At 33.3% G+C, this 26,292-nt stretch overlaps 1 protein-coding gene across 5 annotated transcripts in view; it reads left to right on the top strand.

Annotated features, from left to right (window-relative positions):
- The window catches only part of LOC120766984 (sex determination protein fruitless), a 432,626-nt gene that overhangs the window by 365,562 nt on the left and 40,772 nt on the right, over window positions 1-26,292 (top strand). The window contains exon 1 of one of the 5 annotated variants that reach the window (XM_040092787.1): window positions 3,727-3,927. The exons of the other annotated variants lie outside the window; for them this stretch is intronic. The gene's annotated coding sequence lies outside the window, so the exon portion shown is untranslated. Of the gene's footprint in view, window positions 1-3,726; window positions 3,928-26,292 lie in introns of those variants that run through there. 5 annotated transcript variants of the gene reach the window in all.

Here is a 26,292-nt window from a genome sequence, read left to right as displayed (position 1 = left end):
ACAACAACAAAAACGAGAAAGACATACCGACGCGTTGCAGCGCGCTCATCAATTTGAATTTGAATTCGTTTCAAATTTCTGCGCTGGTATGTGTGCGCTTTTGGCTACTTTTTAGTGTTTTTCCTGCTGCTCGAAATATATGTAAGGGTGCCAAATACTTGTTCTTGCGCGCGTGTGTATATGAGCGTCTGCGATTTTTATTGCTCCTCTCTAATGGTATGTGCGCGTGTTATTTGCTTCTGTTGTTGTATTACGTTGGAATTACTATTCGCCATTTTTTTATGGCTCGCCTGCAGTAGTGTTAGTTGCTCGATGTAGCACCCTAGCTGGCGTATAAGCCAGCAGTATGTAGCTGGCATGCATGTATATTTGTATGTATGTGGTAGTAGTTGTGGTCTCTTAACCCACAAACCAAAATCGAGACATTGAGATTGAGCCATTCGCAAACGTTAGTTACATTTATGTGTTATAGCGCGCGCGGTAGATACGACGGCAACGAACGCAACAACCATAGAACGGATGCGGATGCGGATGCGCATTGATAGTTCTCAGTGCAACAAATATAAATTACATGAGCTCATACTCATACAAACGCTTGTGAATACACGGACAAAGAATGTATAAAGTGAAGAATTGAAAAAGAGGATACAATTTATATGAAATAAGTGCCGAAGTGATCGGGAAAAATATACACAGTGTTCAATACATCATATGTATGTTTTAGAGCGAAAAGTATGCAATAATGAACTTAGAAAATATATAAAAATATTTTGAAAATTTCTATGGAAAACATATGTTTTGAGATTTTTTATGGAAAAAAATTGGATTCTTGGGAAAAAAATTGTTCAACTATTTTCGGAATAAACGAATTTTAACTGAGGAAACGATTAATTAATAACATTAAAACTATTTAAATTACCGAATTTACTATATTGAGCAAAAAAATATGTTTTTGAAATTAAAAAAAAAAAAATTGTTTGAGTTATTTGAATTTTTTTTAACAAATCTTAAGTGAAAAAGTAACGGACAAAAATTAACAACGCTAAAAAATTTATACTGCTATTAAGCATTTTTTAAACCGAATCGCTTGTTGTTTTTCTAACACTGTGTACTTATGTTATGGAATGAAAATGCCAAACCATATTAAGCCTTTAAAAAATATGCAAATCATTATAAAATACGTAATAGATCGTAAAATTAAAAATAATAATAAGCAAAAAAATAATAAAACACGAAATAATAAAATAAAAAATAATAATTATAAAAATTAAATTTTAGAAAATGCAGAAATGAAAATAAAAAATATGTTCAATTAGTTTTTATAAAGTGGAAACAACACAGTAAAAAAAAGAATAATAATAAAAAAAAACAAAATAATAATAATAGTAATAATAATAACAACAACAATAATAAAATAATGAAAAGAGTACAATAATTCCAATAAAACAAATGAGAAAAATTTTAAAACCAAAAGGTGTATCTTGGAATTAATAATATATTTTTGGAATTATTATTTGAACTGATTTAAAAATTTAATTTTATAAGCTCGGTAATAAAACAAATAGAAATTAATATTAAATTAATAATTAAAAATAATTGAAGTAGTGAACTTGTTTAAAAACTGTATTTTATATAATAATAAAATATATATATAAATAAGAAAATAATAAAAAAAAAAAATAATATCAAGACTGCATATTTATTTTTTTACAATTTTTCAGTAAATGTGAAACGAATTTTCTAAGCGAAATCAACTTAAACTAATATATTAAAATTAAATAGAATTGGAAGAAAAATAATGTATTTTTGATATTAATAAGAAATTAATAAAATTCAAAATATAATAATATATAAAAAATTATAAAAGTGAAACATATTTATAAGGACAAAAGATAAGTGTAATAAATAAAAAAAAAAGAAATTACCTAAAGCAAATCAAAAAAGGCAAAAAATAATAGAAAAGTTCATTAAAAAATTTCAGTATACTTAAAATAATAACTACAAAAATCGAAAAATTGATAAATATTTTTCAAACAATTATGGTATTAACAAACAATATCTGTGATGAAAAACTGAAACTAAATACTAAAAAAGTTTAAAAAAGCAATTAAAAATTAAATTAATATTAAATAAAAATACGACAAACCACATTAACTTCGCTTGCACCTTAGTTATAATACCTTTCACAAATAAATAGTTTCCGTAAAAGAACTTTGTTTGATCGGTTTTATTGGTTCGATGTGAACAATTTCATCAGAGATCATACCGTTTTCTTAAAATATAATGCGTGCCGAATTTCGTAAGGATATCTCGACAAATCAAAAAGTTTTCCATACAAGGCCTGGATTTTGTTCATTCAGTGTGTATGAAAGCTGTATGCGATAGTAGTCCGATCTGAACAAGTCATTTCGTGAATGTATCTGGTCAAATGAAATAAAAACTAAACTTTATATCAACTAAAAATTGTCAAAGGCAATAATAATAATGAAGGTTATACTATAAAAAAGTGAACAAATTAAGTGAGAAATATATGAATAAATAATCAAAATCAATAAAAACATTTAAACTAAATTAAAAATATAAAAATGATATAAAATAAAATTAAGTAAAAAAATGAAATATAATAAAATCAAACAAAATAAAATAAAATAAAGTGAAAAAAATTAAATTAAAATAAAACATAACAAAAAAAAATATAAAAATAAATACTCAAATGGGAAATGTTTTAAAAGTATTACCATGAAGTTATCTCCATTAATATAATATAATTTATTATTATAAAAGACAAAATGTAATAACAAATATTTCCTGAAACTAAACAAAAATGAATAAATAATATATTTTTAGTAATTTTTTAATAAATAAAGTAAATTTTACGTATTATCTAAAAAATATATACATACATACATATAAAATAATTAAATAATTTATATTTAAGCATGTATTTATCACAAAAAACAAGCATACGATTTAAAACACTGAAAGAAACTACATTTTAAACATAACAATTAAAAAAAATTACGAAAAATTAGTTAAATTAAAATAATAAAAATATAGTAATAAATTTATAAGCGTAAATAAAAAAAAAAATAGAAGTGAAGTCATAACTAAATATTATCATTAAACAAAATAAACTAAAAAATTTAAATCTGCCAAAAAGCACACAACGCAGCATTAGCTTTGTATTCAAGAAATGTCTACTGCCAAATATCACTGTAAATGCATACAATTTTTAGCTCATCTTTTAGCTGACCCAATCGATTTTTCCACAAATGTGCCAAACTTAGAATTTTCCTTCCTTCCAGCAAACAATAGTGCCTTAAATTTTACTTATAATTAGTAATAAAATAAAATTCACAACCAAAAACCAATTAACCTGAACTCGGAGAATACGGAAAATCAACCAAATATGCGTTACAAATGAAAAACAACAACAAAGAAAACACCACTCTAACCCATGTACATATTATATACAATAAAAATGTATTGGCCTGAACATAATAAATTTGCTGTGAAGTTGTAGTAGAAGTGTTCTTGAAGATTGCTCCAGTTATAAGAAAATAAGAAACACACACACATATATATATATACATACATACTACATACACAATCAAAAAATTCAAAACAAAGAAACAAAATTTGCCAATTATTATTTTACAAATAAAATTTGAAATCAGAAAGCATATCACAAATCTCAGCATAAAAGTAACCAAGAATACCACAAAATATTTCAATTGGCTCACCAACACACCTACACATTGGATTACTTTTAATTGGATTACATTGGATTTATATACATAAATTTATTGAAAACAAGTCGACAGAAAAAACCTACACGCTGGCTTACAACAACGACGAGAGCTCAGTGCAAGAAACCCTCTCACAACTGGATTACTACGCCTATTGGTTGACACACTGTTTGGGAAGGTTAGTACCAGAAATTAAGCAAACAATTTGCATTTACACGCTTACCTTATTTCACTTAATTTTTTTGTTTCACTTATGTTTTTGTACATACATACATACATATGTGTATGTTCAGGGCAGCGGCGTGCGCTTAGAAAATTCGTTAGCAAAAATTAGCAAGCACGAGCAATACCAAACCGCCATGAACTCGTTCGCTGCGGACACACTTAAGTTTGCATTTTTATTTAATTTATTTTCATTTTTTGTTTTTTTTTTATTTTTTTCTGTTTTGCTACTCAACTACCGCTCTCTTCAATTGATTTAACTGTGTGCAAATTTTCGTGTGTTTTGAAAATAAAGTTTATGCTGACCTTCCTTAGGCCATGAAGGTTGTTTGCTTTGCCTTTGGCTTGTTGCTATAGATCACATACATGTACATATGTATGCAAAACATATGGCAGGAGGATAAAACAAAAACAAAACAATATTTATTGAGCTCTAAAAGCACAATTGGTGACACTTAACTTGTGTGACATTTATAGTTAACCTAAGTTCACTTGAGGGCGTTTAAAAATTTAGCCGAAACAAAAAATCTTAAAATGTAAAACAAACACTCTTGGAATTTTACAGACTATCAGCATTTTTTTGTAATCTTTTTTCGATTTTCAAGCCATCGAAAGTGCAGCCTTCCAAGAATGCTTGCGGTTATCATTAATGATCAATGGCTGTAGAAATTTGTCTAACCTTGCTTTGACTACGTTATCACATTGCGATCGTACAGGGTCAATAAACTTAGGTTCAGAGTAGAAAATAAAGCTAATTGAAGATTCCAAGTGTTGCCAGGACCTTCTACACCTCGTCTTTCCAACGGAGCGCAGGGGTTCCTCTTCCTATGCTTCCCCCGGCGGTTACTGCGTTGAATACTCTCATACATGAAGTGTTTTCATACATTCCGACGACATGACATAGCCTGCGTAACCGCTGTCCAAAGGACCAAAAATCTTCTGCAGAACCTTTCTCTCGACAACTAGTAACGCCGCCTCGTCAGATGTTGTCATCGGCCATGCCTCTGCACCATATAGTAGGACGGGGATGATGAGTGACTTGTAGAGTTTGGTCTTTGTTCTTGGTCTTTATTTCTCAATTGCCTACTCAGTCCGAAGTTATTACAATCTCTTGGTTAATATTTACTTTGGTTCATTATGAAAATACTTACATAAACTATACAATATTATGATTGTAAGGTAGAACTCGAACATGTAAATCTTTCAATATTCAAAAACAATTGATATGATAACGGCATTAGGTACTTTTTTATGTTAATACTGTAGTAATGTAATAACAAAATTCTTCTTCAGTGCTGAAATTTCAATTTCATTTTTTGAATATCTGGCAACATCACACCGGTCATGTCGAAATTGAAGCTATTCAAAATATTATATGGTATTATTTTCTAGTACAGAATATGTCAAAATCAAATACCCACACACTGTTCCGTTCCGTAATCGGTTCCGTTTATTTTTATTGATGTGGCAGCTCTGTTCAAAAAATTTCTGATTTAAAAAGTTATCGCATAAATTCCAGAAACTTTTATTAATTGCTGAAATTTCACATTCACATTTTGGAAATCTGGCAACTCCGCACCGGTTATGCCAAAATTTATAATATTCAAAATATTATATTTTATTCTAGTACAAAATATGTCAAAATCTAACACCCACTTTATAATAAATTTTTCGGTGTATTTTTTCGGATGTGGCAACTTTGTTTCAAAAAAATTTCAGAATAAAAAATATATCAGCAACTTTCCTGAAAGCTTTCTTAAGCGTTTAAAATTTTACATTCATTTTTACTTTTGCTATACGTGGCAACTCAAACCCAGAATATTTCTAAAATATCATTATAATCTTCAAACTTTTTTTTGCTAGATATTTAGATTTTTTTTACGTGCAGTTTTATTTATGGCTTTAGTACTTCAGAAACTAAACCTATAACTACTATTTGTGTAGTAGTGGTACTAGTAGTAGTAGTAGTAGTAGTAGTAGTAGTAGTAGTAGTAGTAGTAGTACGACATGAAAAGTTCCAATATATAATATAAATATAAAAATCCGTTTAAACGTAATATTTGAGTTCAAAATTGCCGTTAGAAGCCCATTTTAAATCATTTTCCCAAATATCAAAGAACAAAATATTCGTCACATCAACTCGGCACATTACTACCATTTGCTACTGTGGGCAAAAAATTTCAAGACTTTTTAATTTAAATTTCGCGCGAAAACTCGTTTGTCGAAATATTTATTTTCTAGGTTGGATTGAATTGAAGAATAGACTAGCCGAAACGATACGGCCTTTATGTAATTCCACCAAATACTTCCCAAAATCGTGAATATCACTCAATTCAAGTAGCTATCTCTCCAAAATGTGATAAGTGAAACTGTAATTCACTCAAATACACCAACGAAGGCATGTAAATAAAACCAAAAACAAAATCCAAGCGACACGACAACTACAACAAACTGATAAGCAACTAAAACAATGGAACACTGATAAGGATTTTTCAAGAAAGTTACAATGTAGCTAATTCATTTCGTTTTCTTACACTCTTGCCATTACTCGTAAACAAAAATCCACTTCGCACACAAGTGCTGTCGTCACGATGAGTTGCTGCTCAATTAGCGATATCTCGCAAGCATAAATGTGTACTTAGATATTTGGCTAAGTTAATGCACGTGTAATCACGAGATACCATCAAATACAGCCACAAACACATACACACGCATATACACACACGCACGTACACAACGTAAATAATGTAACGTCATCGAGAGCGCCAATTTTGTTGTTGCGCATGTTTCGCAGCGAAATTAATTTGAATGCGCTCAAGTGTTGCTGGCGATTTTGTGAAATTCATTATATTCGTATTCTTGTTAAATTACACACTGCTAGACATACATACATATGTATATACATAAAAATGTAAAGTACAATTTAAAATTCAGCAATTTTATTGAAATTATTTATCGAGCAAATTGTCATACTTTTTATTCACCTACTTGGGCATAAGTGTACTAATCACGTTGTAGATAAACATCCCGTAGAATTCGTTAATAAATCAGTAAACACTTAAGGTACACCAGCTAATCGAAAAAAGGTCTCACTTGGTGCTACATGAAGCAATACTTTGTAGCTGAAGTACCATGTGATTGGCACAAATTTGGGGACATAACAGTCAGGCGTTTCAACCCACGATGGACGGTGTCACCCTCAATAGCGAAGCTTCCGATTCTGAGATATATTTTTGATAGTATTTGATTAGACTTTTTCTTCAAAATAGGCTTCAGACTCGACAATTTCTGTCCGGTGACCGATTTTTTGCGAATTAAGGATAGCAAAAGAACTCTGAAGGTCTGATTCGAAGAAGCAATTCTTAGTCCATGCCATCGTTTTCTTAGATTTATGACACGGTGGACGCGTTGACTGAGTACGCGGGTTACCCACTTTCTACAGAGCTTCACATACTAAAGCTTTCGCGAATTATATTTGGAACTCGTAACTTAAATTATTACTTATCTGCATCTATTTAATTTTTTTGGCCATCCAATTTTTTTTGTGAATTCTTTCATATTTTCGCCCGTAAGAGCTGCCTTTGGACATTTACTTCGTGGGTACGCATTTGACCTATTTGGAATTTAGGAAACCATAAACTAATTGTTGCTTTAATTCGCTTGGTACAGTGCGCGGATTGCACCCAAGAAGCCAACTATCGGTTAAGTAACTGGTAAAATACCAAAATGACTACCAGAAATGTCTGTTCAAATCTCTATAAGGGGCGTTTTCTCTTTATCTGGTTAGCAATTACTTGTCAGTTAAGTTCTGGTTAACTTAACCAAGAGTCCTTCTTTCGGTAAATAACCTTTTTTATAACCAGAACTGACAGATGCTGCTAACCAGACATTGGGAAAACGGCTCTACGTTTCTTAAGGCGCAATTAACAATTCTAACCGAAACTAGTGTACTTGTCATAGTAAATCCCTTTCTTACGCAAAGAGCTTAAGAATTGCACTGTGTGCATGTGTTAGTTTCCACGCTAGTTCTTTCAATGTATTGGGGTTTCGGTAGTGGTGACTTTCTGTGCACTGAACAAGCCACTTTTTTATTAACATTTTTTAGTATCATCAACATTTTTCATTAACACCCAGTTTTTTCACAATACTAAAACTGATTCTGAAAGTAAAAACTTAGAATTCATAGCATTACTTGGATTTGAAAATAATTTCGTGTGCCTGCGCCAATTAAAATTATTAGAAAATTGTCGTATATTCCGAATTATGTAATGTCAACGTAAGTATGTACGTGACAAATATTTTCGGCTGTGTACTTGCATCGAAATGAATATTTGTACTTAGTATTACGACTGTTAACGTCACACGACATTAGAATATTATTACTTGCGCAAATGAAATCGTCGGCAGCGACGGCAGCGCAACCAACAAAGTGATCAACACAATGGGCAGCATTTGGGCAAAAGTACTGAAAACAACCACAGAAATATGTATGTACATTCGTGCACACTGTACCCTTGTAAATAGGCGTGTGTGGACATTTTTGTTGGCTGACGCACAGTTGTGCACATATTAATAGTGCTGTATGATACATTTCGTGAAAAGTAAGTTTTATTTTTAAAATAATTGGACCTTACTGCAGAGAGAAGTTGAAAATATATATGTACTTGTATATTATATCAGCGGACATGCAGGATATCGGATAGGGAACCTCTCTGTGATTTGAAAAATAACTGTTATTTAGAAGAGGAATTTGAAACAGCAGATGGTGTTGAAAATTTAGACCAATTCTATTATATTTGAGAACACACTGGAAGTAAAACATTAAACATTTTACCAAAAACTGCAAACTTAAATAAAATCAAATTCTAACACAATAAGCAGTGTTTAAAAAATTCTAATTTTAAATTTTCAAAATAATTTCGAAAAAGTAACTTTATTTTTAAAAAGGTTTTCTGAAATGAAATCACTTAATATTGTATTTGAGTATTTATGACCGAAATTTTGTGTAATATGTTTTTTCATATATTTCAAATTAATAATGAAATCTGGTAACCTTATTCAAAAAGCTCTTTGGATATAGTAAGAACAATTACATTTACCATATATTGCTTTCTAACTTATTTAAAACGTATGACAATCCAGTTTAGAAACTACAACAATTAACTAGAAACTATAATAAAAAATTTTATAGTAACCTTACTAAAATAATTTGAAAGGATTCATTGCAATATTTTTCGTGATATTCATGGCAACTCCCTTCGTAAAATAATACTACAGGGAAAAATATAATTTATATGAAATATTTTACGATAATATTTGTCGCTACACAATTAAGGATATTTTTGGGCAAAATGAATGAAAAAACATGGCAACTCTGTTCATACATATTTTAATTTTATAAATAATTAGAAAACTTTGTATAGCATTTTACTTACTTTTTAGTTAGTAAGCGAAAAAAATTTTTTATAGGAACAAAAATATATGGCAACTCTGTTCATAAATATTTTCACGGAATTTTATAAATAATTAAAAACTTTGTATAGCATTTTACTTACTTTTGAGTTAGTAAGCGAAACAAGATTTTTTTATACTAAAAAAATATATGGCAACTCTCTTCTTAAATATTTTCATGGAACTTTATAATTAATTATATAACTTTGTATAGCATTTTACTTACTTTTGAGTTAGTAAGTGAAACAAGATTTTTCTATACTAAAAAAAATATATGGCAACTCTGTTCTTAAATATTTTCATGCATTTTTATAAATAATAAGAAAAATTAGAAAATTAGTCATCATCTTACTTATTAGTAAGCGAATTTTTCAGTTTGATTTAATAAATTTATCATTCTTGGCAACTCTACGCATATAAATATACATGCATATGTATGTATGTATGTATGTACATATATGTAAAAAGTATAACTACAACTTTTGTTCATTTGAAGATGTTTATATATTACATAATTTTTTTTCAAGTTATCCACATCAAATGTACCACCTGACGTTACTATTGAGCTACACGGCACTGTAAATCTGTTAAACGTATGACATTATGTAAAGCTGTACAAAACCTTTGAAAGAACATGTGCCAAAGCAATTATTTTATTTATTTAAACATTAAATTTTTACAATTTCTCCCAAGTCATATTTTCTGATACGACAGCTGTGCCGCTGATTGTTGCTAATGTGTGTCCTGTTGAATGGTGATCACGCTATGCGAGAGCACAGCACACTCCTAAGTACTTACATACTATTTATACATATGTATGTATGTATGTATATTCGTATATGTTTGCGTGTTTGTCAGCATGTGTTGGGCCACAAAGTTAGCGCTGAACTAGTAAATCAAACGTTGAAGTGTGTAACGTAGCGGCAGCCGAAAATCGTTTGACGTCACGCGCAAAAAAGCAACACCAAAAAAGAAAATAAAAAAAAACAGGAAAAAAAAAATCAAAAGAAAAAATTAAAAAAAATCAGAAACAAAAAGCAAAAAAAAAAACAAACAAGCGGCAGGGAAAAGTTAAAAAGCAAACAACCTATGCGATGAGAAAAGGTTGTTACACAATTTGGCAAATGAAAGGCAATGACAAAATTTGTATGCCTGTGAACAAGTATAAAAAGCATACAAATCTAAATATCAATAAAAATGTTGGCAATTTTTTCATAAATATACATTTACTCTATACACTGTTCATATTTAGTTCAAATATATGTATGGGTGTGTATATGTGTATAAACGTTCAAAGGCACGAGTTAGATTTAATATAATTCATATAATATTCGCATACGCCGCATACACACACACATGCATGCATATACATATTTTGCGTTAATTTAGTTTGACCATGAACGTAGCCGGCGAATGCGAATTTGTCAACACAGAGAAATGCACACACGCGCGCAGTAACTGTAAAGCCATCTAGAGTATATGTATTTATATACACATACCCATATGTATATGTATGTATGTATCTACTTATTTCTTTATGCGTATGTATATGTGCGCGCACTTATAACAATTACAAGCGTGTGGCTTTTGGAATTGTTGCTGTTTTTATTAGCACACATTTTGTGCTGGCAATTGAAAATCAAATAATACCAACAACATATCAAATATTATAACATCGCAAAAAATTTGGGTTTTTCACCTATTAGAAGGGCAAATGTACACAACTACACACCAACTGTGCTAACAAACAGCGCATACATCACTCCCACCGCCCCCTCTCGCTGCGCGCTGCGTACACTATGCGAAGAAAAAACTTGTGTAGTTAAATAAAAATACAAAAAGATACGCTTCACTCACTCTCCGCCAAAAAATTGTAATAAACCCGGCACTATTTTCGGTTATTCGCGCGTGTGTGCGAACTTTATCTTTACAGCGCGTACAACAAAGTACACGTGTGCCCCTGACCCGTCAGCACGCGCTTACCCCTTCGCTTGCGTGAGTGTCTACCAAAAATCATATATACTCATTACTATGGGTATTGTTGTATTTTGTGCCTTGTCTCCTCTGTGCCATCGCCACCCACTCGTTCTATGTATCAGCGCAGCTGTGTGGGCTTACACATGTCGCCGCGTGTTGTTTTTTACGATTGCCGGTGTTCTCCTCATGTGCACGTAGTTAAGTTTATTCCATTTTTTTTTGTTTTTTATGTTTATTGTTTAACGTAATTGCGTATTCTCTCATTTATGATATCGGAAGCACTTTTTCTCCCGCTCTCTAGCTTTCTTGTGCTTAACGTGAAAGGAGAATTTACCCGCCTCTTTTGCTTTCAAAAATATTCATTTCATTTAATTATATATAAGTGATCAGAAAACCTTTTGACTTAAGACCTGTTGGTTGGTAACAAAAATCACCGAAGCTGAGTAACCTCGACGGAGTCAAAATTAAACGGCTGAAGTTGTACAGTGGATGCAATCTTTATAGAGAAAAATGTTCTAAGAATATAATCTAGCCGCTCCAAACACAAGTTTATGAAAAATCGCAAAAAATTTCGGATGATAACCCTCATACAAATGATTATATGAACTACCAAAGTATACAATTTTTATTTTTATGAAAATTAATTTTTCTCTCGAAAAAACGAACTTCTTGTATCTATTAATATTACATATAACTTTAATGGATAAGATACGTTTGAAGCTCCGATCAACTGCTGGATTTCATCAAAATCGGGGAAATTTGGAAGTTAATTTTTGCAAGCGGAGTAGAGTTGAAAATATTTATCATCAAAATGTAGACTTAGAATTTACTTTACAATTTACATTACAAATGACTACTCTGGAAGAAGCATACACTTGTAAGATAATAATAATTGATCACTTGCTGCTCTGTTACACTTTTTCCTTACCTCACCTTTACTTCACCTCTAAAAAGTGAACAATATTGTATGTGACCTGGTCTACGAAAAGGGGGCTAACGTGCGAAAACTAGTTTTCTGGGAAAAGCTGTTAAAAATAATCGTCAGTTTCTCGTTATCTCATTAATTGTTCTCCTTTTTTTGACACCTAAGCCCCCTTTCCGTAGACCAGGTCACATATATACATATATGAGGCAAGTAGGACGCCATCGGAAACTCACAGATATAATCAGTTTTCTATTGAAAATCTAACCTTTCTACAAGAACACCTTCACATTTCTCTATATGATATACTAATATATGTTTACCTTTCTTTATTTTCAGGTAAGCATCCCTAAAAATTTATCACTTGATATAAATCGTTTACACAGTTGGCTTCGTAAGTAAACATCTAAACACAACACGTGTCACCTAGATTAGTTTGCTGAGTAAATATGGGAATATTATTAGTATTAATATGAAATATATTTGAATAATAAATATCTTATTTGCTGATATAATGTACTGTAAAAAACTTATTTTACTACTATGACCAAAAAATAGTAAGACTTCTAAAACTATTATTTTATTCTTCAAAATCTATGTCAATTACCTTCATATTATAGTAACCCCCTTGCCTCCAATACATTTGTGTCGAAAGTTTTTCCCAATCCTGGAAGCGGTTGTTAAAGCCAATATCCGTAAACGCCTTAGCGATTCATGTTCAATGAACTTAAAACAGTTTCCCCGAAGCGGTCATTTGAATTTGAACTCGCACGGAGTTAAATCAGTCGAATACTGTGGTTGCGGCACGATATTGGTTGAAAATTTGGCGAAAAACTCGCGAAGAATCAATGCAGTATGTGACGGTGTGTTATCGTGGTGCCAAAACCAAGAGTTATCTGGCCATAATTCCGAGTTTCCGGGTCGTAAGCATAGACCCAAGACTCATCGCCAGTAATAACACGTTTCATGATATCCTGGTAGTCGAAAAGCACTGTTTCATAGACGTTAGACGAATAAATTGAGTGTGCCAATTGTGCTTTCACTTTTTTTTACACCCAAATGAACTTTCCAAGTGATTTTCACTGATCCTTCCGTTATTCCAACGATGCCAGCAAGATCTGTGACTGTTTATCGTCCATTCTCAAGCACCAATTCTTTTATTTTATTGCCGTGTTGATGATCAGTTGATCTTGTTGGCCGCCATGTACGTGGTTCGTCGTCAACGCGTTCTCGACACTCTTTGAATAATTTGTACTAATAATTTTTTTGTATATTATGTAAATGTAAATGCCTTTCATTGATGTCATTTTATTACAAAAATATATACGTGACACCTCAGCTGATTGAAACTGAAGTGCAATTTGAAAGAAAAACACCCTTTGGTATTTTTTTTTTGCTTCTATCAGGGAATGAGATCTAGACCAAAAGCTAATAACAAAACGCATACAAAATTGGCCCAACACAATAACTTGGAATTAGTCCAATTATCCAATCCAAACTCATCTCATGACATGCGATACATTACAGTTACATATTTTTTGAGAATGGTCCATTTTTTAACATCAACTAATTCCAACGGATTCTACAAGACCAATTTGCTTTTTTATACCTTTATTTCAAGTGGTAATCATAGCAGAGGGAAAAACTCTTTCATAATAATATTTTTTTAATTTTATGTCACAGATAGTCAACAAACGAAAGTAGAGCATTAAGAAATTTATACATCGTACCCTGTTTTATGAAAACTCCTTGGACCATCAGAAGGTTGAAAAAATGATTTTGAAAACTAACATCAACTAAGAAATTTTCAAAATTCTAAATTACGTATTTGTATGTAACAGAAATAGCGCCTTAACACCTTCGAACGAAATACTTATAGTCGTTGCTTTAGACACCATGCACCTGCTGTATATGCCCCCAAAAACAAGAAAGTGGGAATGTCGAAATCACACACACAAATGCAAATATGTAGATACAAATATATGTATGTATGTACATTTGGTATACCGCCCACGCCGAGTTTTCCTTGAATTCGCCGCAATTTAGTATAGATAGCAATAATTTAAATTAACAGTTGTGCTCCTTTCAGTTCAGCTCATTTCATTTCCAACGCGGTTCAGTAGAATTTTTACCGGCTGGGTAAAACTTTAATGGGCACGTTCACTCAAGAAATTCGCATTTCATTTTATATATCTACATATGTATTATGTGTAGTTTATGTGTATGTACACAAATGTATATATGTATCTATTCAGTAAGTCAATCATTGTTCTTGCTGTTGCTGCTGCTGTTAAGTTGCTCACTTGTTTGTCTATTCTAAATTTAGGTCATGCTAAACACGCTGACAAATACGAAATGTCATTGTAATTGCAAATAATATTTGTTTTTGTATTTTGTTTAATTTTCTCCTTGTTTTCACCTTATTTTTACCTTAATTTTGTTTCTTTTTTTATTTTTGTATATTTTTCAAATTCCACTTGCTCTAATTACCAAGTTCTGAGCAATTTTTCAACTGTTCAAAATTATTTGTATCTAGCGCATAACGTTTGCGCCAGTGTCTACAAGTGCTTTTTACAGTAATTTCTACCAGCTTTTGTATTCACTTTTAAAAATGCAATAATTTAACATTTTCGAAATATTAATTTTATGCCTGCGTTCTCAAGAAAATCCATAGTATTATTCCTCTTCGAAATTACTTACAAACGACTTCAGAAAATCAATTGTACCATATACATATGTATATCGATTACTTGGAACCTTTCTGCATCACAAGTTTTCTTGTTTCCTTTAGTAGAACCTAACCCAGATAAAGGGTTCTCACTGAACTTTGTACGAAAGCTGGTTATCGTCTTATTCGTAAAGCTCATCACGCTCTTTGCTGTCGTTTATAGCAGCATTGTCTCTATTTAAAACCAATTTTGGTATCAATTGGTTTTAGTAAACAATGTCTAACATTAAACGTAAGTAAGTAGATATTATTATTAGTAGTTCGATAAAACTGATTATAAAGTAGAAGATCACGAGCAATCATACTGAAGCCATTGAAACACCAGTTCTGAATTCTATTTCGTTTTTATAGACCTCAAGAATACAATCGCGAAATCTGTGGTTATCATCGATTCGCCTTTTCACTCCCCGCTATCTTAGGCGATGCACGTTTAACATACAAGAGCAACAACAACAAAGTTGAATTCGGTCCCCCATTCAACCCATTTTTCATACACAGGGATATTATTATCAGTTGAAGATTCTGTCTGAATTTCAATTGTATATCCCATGCATTGACCGATATTTTCTGCCAAAAGTCAACTCTATATGCCGAGGTCCACATATTTGGTACCTAAGAGCTCGAACAGTTTTTCTTGTATTCGGGCAATATTTGGTCATGAGGTTGTATACTCTAAAGGCATTACTCATGTTACATTTTATGCCGTTATATTAATTGCTTATTGAATTGTATACTATAAAGGAAGGAATCAAATGGAATTTAATTGTGCTATATGGGAAGTGGGCGTGATTTTGGACCGATTTTCCCAATTTTTGCACTGTGACATAGGAATATGAGAAGAATGCCACGAACTAAATTTAATCGAAATCGGTCTTGCGAGTCGCAAAATGTGAAATTTCAAAGTGGGCGGTGCCGTGCCCATCGTCCAATTTCCGCACCGGCTCTCATACCATCTCGTTGGTAAAATTTAAACTCTGGGTAATTTAGTTATTGATTTATTGCGCTTTTAGTAGTTTTTAACTGTACCGTTATATGAAGTGGTCGGGGATAACTTCCATTTTCACACTATGAAAAGAAAGTTAAATTTATCATTTAATTTTTTTTTTTTTTTTTTTTCAATGTAACGCAGCTTGATAAACAACATTTTTTGGTTTCTGTTCCGGTGTACAGAGAAGATGGTTTTCCAACTCGTGAGCACGCCACGGCCGTGTGAAAAACATCATCTCACATGCAATTTTGACTGGAAACGAAATACGTTTGAACTGAAATAGGAAATCGTTAGAACTCAAAGGAATGCGTAGAATCAAGCATTCTGCCCCTTGTATTCGATAGGTGCGTCACAATCAGTCGGGTTCCATTACACAGTTTCGTGACATGATGATTGCGAAACATAATAACGACCGATCCTACTTTGAGACGCAAACGATGCGGTGGCATACCAAGCCTGTCCAAAGAATTTAGAAATACCACTGGATAATTCACGGCGCCGTCTTCATTGTCAAGGCGATCGAACGATTTGTATGAGCGCAAGTCTCCCGGAATTTAACTTTGAATCTTCCAGTTTAAGTCAACAACATCGGTATTTTTGGCAGCTAACATTGCGCGTGCACTTAAGGAATCGTAGTTACGATAATTTGGCCAATGTCCGAACATTTGTGATGAGTTCATCTTTCGTGAATTGACAAAGGGAAGATGGAATTGATATCGAACTACCGGAAGTATCAACCGAAATTCTGCCATTTCCAATTTTTAGTGAAGGCCTTTTTTGTTCGTATCCCATAATTGACGCGGATTTGAATGCTGATATGTCGAAATGATTATCGCGAAAAGTGTGCGAACTTTATTTTCATTCCAGTGATTAACGTGTTCCAGCAATTGTAATTGCTGGCTTACTTCTCCAAAACTTGCACACACCGTACCATTCACAGTACGCAATGACTGAAATAAAGTTGAACCGCGTACATTAATCAATAGCAACCGAAGGTAGAAGCAGTCGTCGTTTTTCGGGTGGATTGTGTAAATTCGTCCTAATGCATTAGTTGAGAACACATCTGGATTTCAATCTACTGGTTGGCCTTGCTTTCTGCGCAACTATTTCTTCGATGCATTCCATGTATAATACCAGGGTATTTCCGAATAGAGCAACGTTCTCGTAAACGGATCACTGACGAAAGTTGAGAAATAACTCGCCAATGTTAATTTTGTTGCTGGCGGTGTTTCCAAGGACTGTACTGTATTCTTTGAGTTGAAATACACATTAATATAAACACATAAATAGCATGGTTTGAATTTGGTTAGCATTTTCATTAATGTTAAAAATGAAAAAAGTTGTTGTAGTGACATAACTACAATAGTTGGACATAAGCTACCGCTGAGTTTTTTGTAGACATTATGATATTCTTCAATATTGTTGTACATTATTTTGTTCTATCGCTAATAGTTTCGGCAGCGCATTCGACGAAAGGCATTTTAAGACTAATTTTTTTCAAAATGAAATGTAGCCTATGTTAAATTGGAAGAATGTAGCATTCTATTGGTGAAAGAATTTTTTTAATCGGCCCAGTACTTTTTGAGCCTATTCATTACAAACATACAAACATACAAAAATAGGTACAAATCTTTCCTCTTTATAGTATTAGTGTAGATATGTAACAGTCCCTTTTCATAAAAAAAAAATTTTCAAAAATGAAAAGATTGATACTAAAATATTTTCGACAAAGGTATGCACCTCTGCAATTAACGGAATAATAAATATTTTATAGACTGCGCTCAACCGAAATATACATGCTTTATATGCCGCACATAAGCAACTATACAACACAACAACTCAAATCTATTTCCGCAACAAATAACCTTAAAGTTTCTTCAAACACACACACAAACACCAAACAAATGGCGAAATTAACAAATTTAATCGCCACAAGTGACGTCTTTAAGCAACGGCGAAAATTAGCACGTTTAATTGCCACAAAAGCTGCAACAACTCGCAGTTGACGAACACAGCTGCATAATTCACAAAAATATCGCAAGCGTACATACACACACACACATACACAAATTAAATCACTTGTCGCCACTGAGCAAAGCGGCAATTAGCCACATCACACTGCACTTTTGCCACGCAACACACACCGTGCACCGCCCACACCGCGCCGACACCAGCGCTTGCCGCTCAATCGGCCGCTGTTTGGCAATGCGCCGCCTTCGCCGCCACTTAATGACAACTAACGGCCGCCAGCGAGTGTTGCACATTTATTACTCATAATTCCAATATTTGCACAGCGCGTATGAGCACAAATTGAAAATATTCTTGCTGTTGTTTTTGTTGCCGGTAGTGTTGTTGTTGTTGTTATGATTGTTGGAAATTTGCGTACGCGTAGGCGTTGTACAAGTCTGTTGCAGCAACATTGCGGTTGCATGCCGCGCACTCAGCGCTCGCATCGCCGACGCAACGCGCACTTGCACCCCCCCTCATGGGCACGCACTCGGCGCGCGGCATGCCGCATTTGGCAGAGTGGGTCAACGCATCGAAATGCCAGCCGTCAGCTATTCATTACAAATTATTTCAATTCACTTTTTGGGCGAGTGTGCAAATGTGGGTGTTGCTCTTGTTGTTGTTTTCTTTTATAAAAGTCTTTTTGTTGCTGTTGCTGTTGTTGTTGCTCATTCATCAACTGTTGCTAACTAATGGCAATTTGTTTTAATTCACTGCTCCTTCTTTAAGTAAACCTAATGTGATGTGTGTATGTGTGATCGTGTGTGTGCCGGTAAAATGACTACGTGGCGTATGAGTAACGCTTGAACTAACTTTCTTAGTAAATACTGGGATTTGTTTTGTATTTATAGGGAAAATTGATATTTATCTTATCAAAATATGCGATTATTGAGTATTATATATGTGTACAACAACAAATAATGCATTTCCTGGAATTATAAGTCGGAGGCTAAGAGACCACAAATTGTGCATTAAGTAACCCGTGGAAGCGTATTTTCTTCAGAACACTGTACAGCAAATACTCTTGGAAGAAAAATTAAATATTTTCGTGAATAAAGATTCTGACTTCTACAAAAATCGAAAAGTAGACTTTAATTAAAAACCATCAAAAAGATCTCTGTGAACCTATAGGTTTTTTGCAATATTTTTCGAACAAGTTCTAAATACTCCAACTTAGGACTAAATGGACTACTAATTAAGTGCCTATTAATTAAGCAACTAATAGGATATGGCTGATCCGAACTTAAACATAGACAAAGCGCCAAAGGCGATTAATTTCTTTCCCCACTAGCACTGTGGGATATCTGAAATGAATATCAGCTCCCAAGTGTGTAAGCCTTGATCTTGCAAAGGTGACACAATCAAGAAAGAACTGGACTGAGAGCACAGATTTCACTGGATTTCTTGCGACCGAACTTGAGTCAAGAGATTGTTTCGCCAGCGCTGTCTAAGCTCCTGCGAAGCTCGGCTATCCAGTAGTAAAATGCATGAATAGAGCAAAACACCGACATTTCCTTACCAGCTTGTCGGCTTTACAGTTATCTGATTCAGCCTTAAAACAAAATTAATTGATGTCATTGAAAACGAGGTTAGACAGTCAACCTTGAACACACGGTTCGTGAGCTCTAAGCTAGTATCCTCGTTCTGCCATTTGAGTGGAGTAATGGGGAGTAGTGGAGCAGTAAATCATCTGCTACTTTAATGGGAATAAACTCGGTTCGAAGAACACTACAGTAGCCGGGTAGTCCTAAACTGAAATAAAAAGAGAGTTCTTAAGAATATATTATTCTGCCAACCTTACCCTCAAGCTTTGATTTCTCCGTAATGAAAACCACAGCCACTCTTCTCCAGTTTCTTCTTCCTACCTCCATCTCCGTGTACAGAGAAAATGCTGCTAGAGTTTAGTTTGACGACCTTATAACCTAGGACATACAATAACAACTCCAAGCGTGTTTTAAAATGTTCAAATACATGCTCATTCTTCTGTGAGTCTGATAGCAATTTTCTCGTCACATGTCGGCTATATTAATGGGTGCTATATGAAGAATGTCATTAAATGCCTCGGTTGTTGTGGACCTTACATACCGATAAGTGCCGCTCGTTGACGCTCTCAAGCTTCCTTGCAACTGTGTTCCATAAAAGCTTCTTACCTAAGATGAGCCCTAAATAGTTCACTGTACTTTACATGGAAGCGTCAAAATCCCGGATTCAACACCTAGGTCAACATGAGGAAATGATAACAATGACACTTTTCTAGTAGTCAATTCCCGGAACATAGTAAATTATTAAAGAAATAAGTCTAAATTTGTGGTAATCGTTTCCGTTATCGAAATTTCATTTCACCGGTGATTTTTCAAGTTTAAACCGTACTATAAAATTTTACGAGTTCACAGACCGAATGAATCAATTTTGAAGTGAAGAAAAAGTGACAAAAAAGTACACGTCAATACCCAGCCGCAAGTGTTTGTCTTAGTAATGCTTGGAATTTCAACCTTCGTATTTCCCTGGAAATTGTGAATGTAAAAGGCAAACACTCGCACACACACGTTGCAAAGTTTAAAATGTCAACAATAGACAATGTAATAAATCCCAAGTAATTTACACATTTCTAGGCAATGCGCACAGTAAAAGGCGCATAAAGCGATAAAAAGGTACTAATAGGTGAAATGTGCCTCCAAGCGGAATTTCTGAAATCTACATACATATGTACACACACATACAAATATGGCGTTGTGTGACCGATATTACAAACAACTATGTATGTAAGTATGTGTCTACATAAGTTTTTACTGCTAATAAGGTACTTAGATAACATATACACATACATACATATGTACATACTTATATACCTACGATTAGAACCGGACCGAGGTACGAAAAGTCACTATTTCACGCATGTTTGTAGCTTTGTTGTTTTTGCAGCAATGAGTACTGCCGACTGTTGAATAAGTACATAATTTAAACAACTTCAGTCGGCCAAGTTTACAATCCAAAGCCTAACTGTTGTTGTTGTTTAGGGCGAAATAAAAAACGAAAATCGGTAGATAAGTTCGAAAGGAAATGAGCATGGCAATAAAAATAACAAACCACAACGAAAAATAGTAATAAGACAGATAAAGTGCAAAAAAACTCAACTCATACTTACGCAGCACACTTCAAGTACCGGAGGCACATACATACATATGTACGTACTCCCACCGCTTACAAGCAGGCGAGCGCGAATATGAAAGACTCACAGCGCTAAAGATAGATGAGGCGAATATACAGACATACATACCTACACATCTGTATATGCAGTTACTTATGTAGGTGGACTTTTATGGTTTTACATGCGCGTATATGTGTATGTGTGTGTGTATGCTTGTGTAGTCATATGCCAGTCAACACCTAAAGCTAAATCAATATAACTGTAAATTTTACATTAAGTGCCGCAGTAAAAGCGGCAGCGTTGATGTACACATATGGTGTTTTGTTTTAATAGGGGTGTCCGTATTTATTCCAAATTTCTTAATTTTTTTTAGGATAAAAATTTTTATAAAACTTATTTTTATTGACTATTATTTTGCAAACAAAAAGCATTCTTATTTCTAATTTATTCCAACAGCAAACTTTTTCAATGTTAAAAATGTTTAAAAACTATATATCTTGTCAAGCCAAATAAAAATAGTTTAACAACAATAATTAATTTCCCAAAAAGCTAATTTTTTATTCTTACATACTGGATATATTGGAAAATACAAAATAACATAGTAAACTTTTAAATGCATATTAAAAATATTTTTGGAGTTTAAATGTTTGATTTTTTTTTCATTGGATGGTCATTGGTCGGACAATATCTCTGATACAGAATTTATTTTTAGGTTTCATGCATGGAGAAAGAATCACTGTTAGCTTATGTTAGTAGTTTTTCTAATTCCGCAAAATCGTTTTTTAGGCCCTACTAGGTCTCCAATGTACAATGTACAATGTCCCTTAATATACATTGAAGAAACATTGCACAGTTTTCAACATTAAAGTATGTGGAAGAAATTATAAGTCAGAGGTTAGCGGCCTTTGTTAATCGAAAACTAGTAGCCTGAAAATTTTAATAATTAAAAGCAACAAATCTAAAAATAAAATATTTGAACAAAAAACATACCAATGTCGAATTTAATTATTTTTATTTTTTGTTCATAAATTCACATAACCATTTTTTTTGTAAATAAAATTAATGCAATATAAGGATATCCCTAATATGCAGCTAAAAATGTTTTGAGGATCGATTTTCATACTGTATATCAAATTGTATATTTTAATTTCTCACAGACGATTTTGAGAAAAATATATTTTATAAAAAAAATAAAAATAAGAACATCCCTAATATTCATCAAAAACTTGTATATGTCTTAATGTTACAGCTAAGAATAGTGGGTGTTAAAGTGTGGTGCGCCGTATAGGGCAGGGTACACATCCGTGCAAATATACACACATATGTACATACATATATGTATGTATGTATGTATGTATATGCACAATATACATTAGCACCTACGCAAAGGGCGAACATCACATACATACATATGTATGACCAAAATGTGGGCTCATTACATATTAACAAAGCCGCACGCAAAACAACCAACGCGCTTTGAAACTATGAATACGGGTATATATGTATGTATGTACATATGTACGAATGTACACAAATGTATGATTTTATCTACGAATTTAAGCACTAACCATATTGGAAAAATAGCGATATTTTGATGGATTATCAATTTTTGCAACGAACTAATATCAATATGCACATACACATGTCATATATAACTATATTAATATGTACATACATACATATGTAGGTATCTGTGCAAATGACGTCCCTATGTCTGCTCTTACATAATTGCATTTACATACATATCGACAGTTTTTATGTGCGAAATGAAATTGAATCGATTTTTTGAGAATACAAAAGAGATTACAACAAGTAAGGAAGGGCTAAGTTCGGGTGTCACCGAACATTTTATACTCTCGCATGATAAAGTGATAATCGAGATTTCATTATCCGTCATTTACATATTTTTCAAATACCGTATTTGTGTAAAGTTTTATTCCGCTATCATCATTGGTTCCTAATGTACATATATATTATACAGAGAAGGCATCAGATGGAATTAAAAATAGCGTTATATTGGAAGAAGGCGTGGTTGTGAACCGATTTCACCCATATTTCGTACATGTCATCAGGGTGTTAAGAAAATATTATGTACCGAATTTCATTGAAATCGGTAAAGTAGTTCCTGAGATATGGTTTTTGGTCCATAAGTGGGCAACGCCACGCCCATTTTCAATTTTTAAAAAAAGCCTGGGTGCAGCTTCCTTCTGCCATTTCTTCCGTAAAATTTAGTGTTTCTGACGTTTTTTGTTAGTCGGTTAACGCACTTTTAGTGATTTTCAACATAACCTTTGTGTGGGAGGTGGGCGTTGTTATTATCCGATTTCTTCCATTTTTAAACTGTATATGGCAATGCCTGAAGGAAACGACTCTATAGAGTTTGGTTGACATAGCTATAGTAGTTTCCGAGATATGTACAAAAAACTTAGTAGGGGGCGGGGCCACGCCCACTTTTCCCAAAAAATTACGTCCAAATATGCCCCCCCTAATGCAATCCTTTATGCCAAATTTCACTTTAATATCTTTATTTATGGCTTAGTTATGACACTTTATAGGTTTTCGGTTTTCGCCATTTTGTGGGCGTGACAGTGGGCCGATTTTGCACATCATCGAACTTAATTTTCTTATGGAGCCAAGAAATACGTGTACCAAGTTTAATCATGATATCTCAATTTTTACTCAAGTTACAGCTTGCACGGACAGACGGACGGACAGACAGACATCCGGATTTCAACTCTACTTGTCACCCTGATCACTTTGGTATATATAACCCCATATCTGACTCTTTTAGTTTTAGGACTTACAAACAACCGTTACGTGAACAAAACTATAATACTCTCCTTAGCAACTTTGTTGCGAGAGTATAAAAATATGTATATGTACATGTACTATGTACTAACATATGCCCGCGGCTTGATAATATTATGAGTAGTATCAAAATGTCAAAAACGACAACCAAAGCATATCTCACTGAAATAACTACTCTGTTATGCAATCTAGAAACACACACCCTTACCTCTATCTGAGCAAGCCACCAGTGGGGGAATCGTAAGCGTTCGCGGTCAAATTGAACTTTACGACCCTTCTAATATTCAGATAGTCAAACTCATAGAAACACACTCATCCAGCATCAACATATACATATGAATTAGACATACATATGTACATATACAGTCAAACCTGGATAAGCGAGAGTTCAAGGGAGCACAACCTCATTCTCGCTTATAGAGGTTTCTCGCTAACCCGAGTGCGATAAAATAACATCGTTATTTAGTTCCACGCAATAGAATAGGCACAATATTGGCAAGAAAACAATATAAAAACAATTGTAGGAAGTTTCACGAAAGTTAAGAATGAGCCATAAAGTAGCAGATGTTAAATTTTGTAGTTTGTTTTGTCATTTGTTACTGTATGTGTGTATCTTTTATGTATGTATGTATTCTTATGGTAACTAAAGTTCCTCCTGAATAACATACATAAATAAATAAAGCTTGACTGTCGCTTATAGAGGTGTAGATAAGTAGCATTCTCACTTACGGAGGTCCATGAGGGAAAAACGACTCTCTCTTACAGAGGATTCTGTTTCTCGCTAATAGAGGTTTCGGGAGCTTAAAATGACGGCTCCTGGCTATTACTCTCACTTATAGAGTTTTGTTACTAGTCCAGTTCTCACTTACCCAGGTTTGACTGTATACCACATACATACATACACACATACAGTTGTACTTATATAGTATAAGAGCTCGCTTTCCTATTTGACTGCAAAATTTTTATTGCTCGTCAGCATTCGCAAGACGCTTGAGATTTTGAAGCAAATTATCAATAATATAAGTATGCATATAGAACTGAATACATACATACATATATACAGGCAAAGAAAAAAGTAACAAAAAATGCCATATTCAACAAAACTGTACTCGCGCATAGGAACGCAAGATTCAAGATGATGCCCAACAATGATCAAACATAAATCTACGGAACACGAAATAAAGCTGATTTGGAACAATTTGGCTTATTAGCAGTCTGGAATTTCAATTCAACAAACCCTATATGAGAGAATTTTGAAATAGATGGTTTCCAAATGGCTCTAGTGAGGACGCACGACCAATATGTACATTATATCTGGGAATAGGAATATACTCAGAACAAAGATCCCTAGAACGTGTACTTGATCAAGATACCATCTGGTTGAACTTGGCCGATATTATCCTCAGTGCAGATTTCCAAAATACTTCAACTGTTTAATAGCGAGTCGCATATCAAAATTCGTTAAGGTACCTCACAAACAATTACTTATATATAAGAAATTAAGTGAACTAGATGCTACAAAATCCTAATATTAGTTTTCACCCAACTTTATGAGAGAATAAGGTAAAATAATTATTTGTTCGATCAACCCAATATCTCACAGATTGACCGATATTTTTAGTAAAAAGCTCACAATATAAACTGGAGTCCAAATATTCAGTATCTGGAGGCTAAACTAGTTTATGTCCGATTTGGACACTCTTTGATCATAAAGTGGCACACCTCAAAAACACTATTCAGTTTTATCGATTTTTTTATTGATTGATTCTTCATTTTTGTACTGGAAAGTGAAAGAATCGAATGGAATTTAAAATTATGTAGGCGTGGTTTTTGTCTGATTTCGCCCATTTTCACATTGTGATGTAAAAATGTTAGGAAAATATTACATACCGAATTTAGTTGAAATAGGCCAAGTAGGCCCCGATATACGGCTTTTGACGTAAATATGGGCGGCTGCTATAAAGCCTTCTGGTGCCATCTCGGCTTTAAAATTTTATATTAAATGCTTCAGATTTTTCGCTTTTAGTAGTTTAAAACAGAATTGTTATATGGGAAGAAGGCGGTGTTATAATCCGATTTCATTTTCAATCATATTTATAATCGTTAAAGTGAGTTCCATCAGTGTGCAGGACCTGGGTTTGATGCCAATGCCGACTAATATTACAAAGGTTTTCTACTCGTAACAGCAGTTGCCACTCGATAGGCAACAAAAGACCTTCGAGCATACGAGTATTTATACTTCGTAACAGATTCTCCAAACACCATTAAGTCTTCGTGATCAACTGAAAACTT

Source organism: Bactrocera tryoni, chromosome 1, assembly GCF_016617805.1.
Source record: "Bactrocera tryoni isolate S06 chromosome 1, CSIRO_BtryS06_freeze2, whole genome shotgun sequence".
NCBI classification, from domain to species: domain Eukaryota; kingdom Metazoa; phylum Arthropoda; class Insecta; order Diptera; family Tephritidae; genus Bactrocera; species Bactrocera tryoni.
The sequence above is the reverse complement of the archived record's forward strand: the minus strand, read 5'-3'. Positions and strand labels throughout refer to the sequence as shown.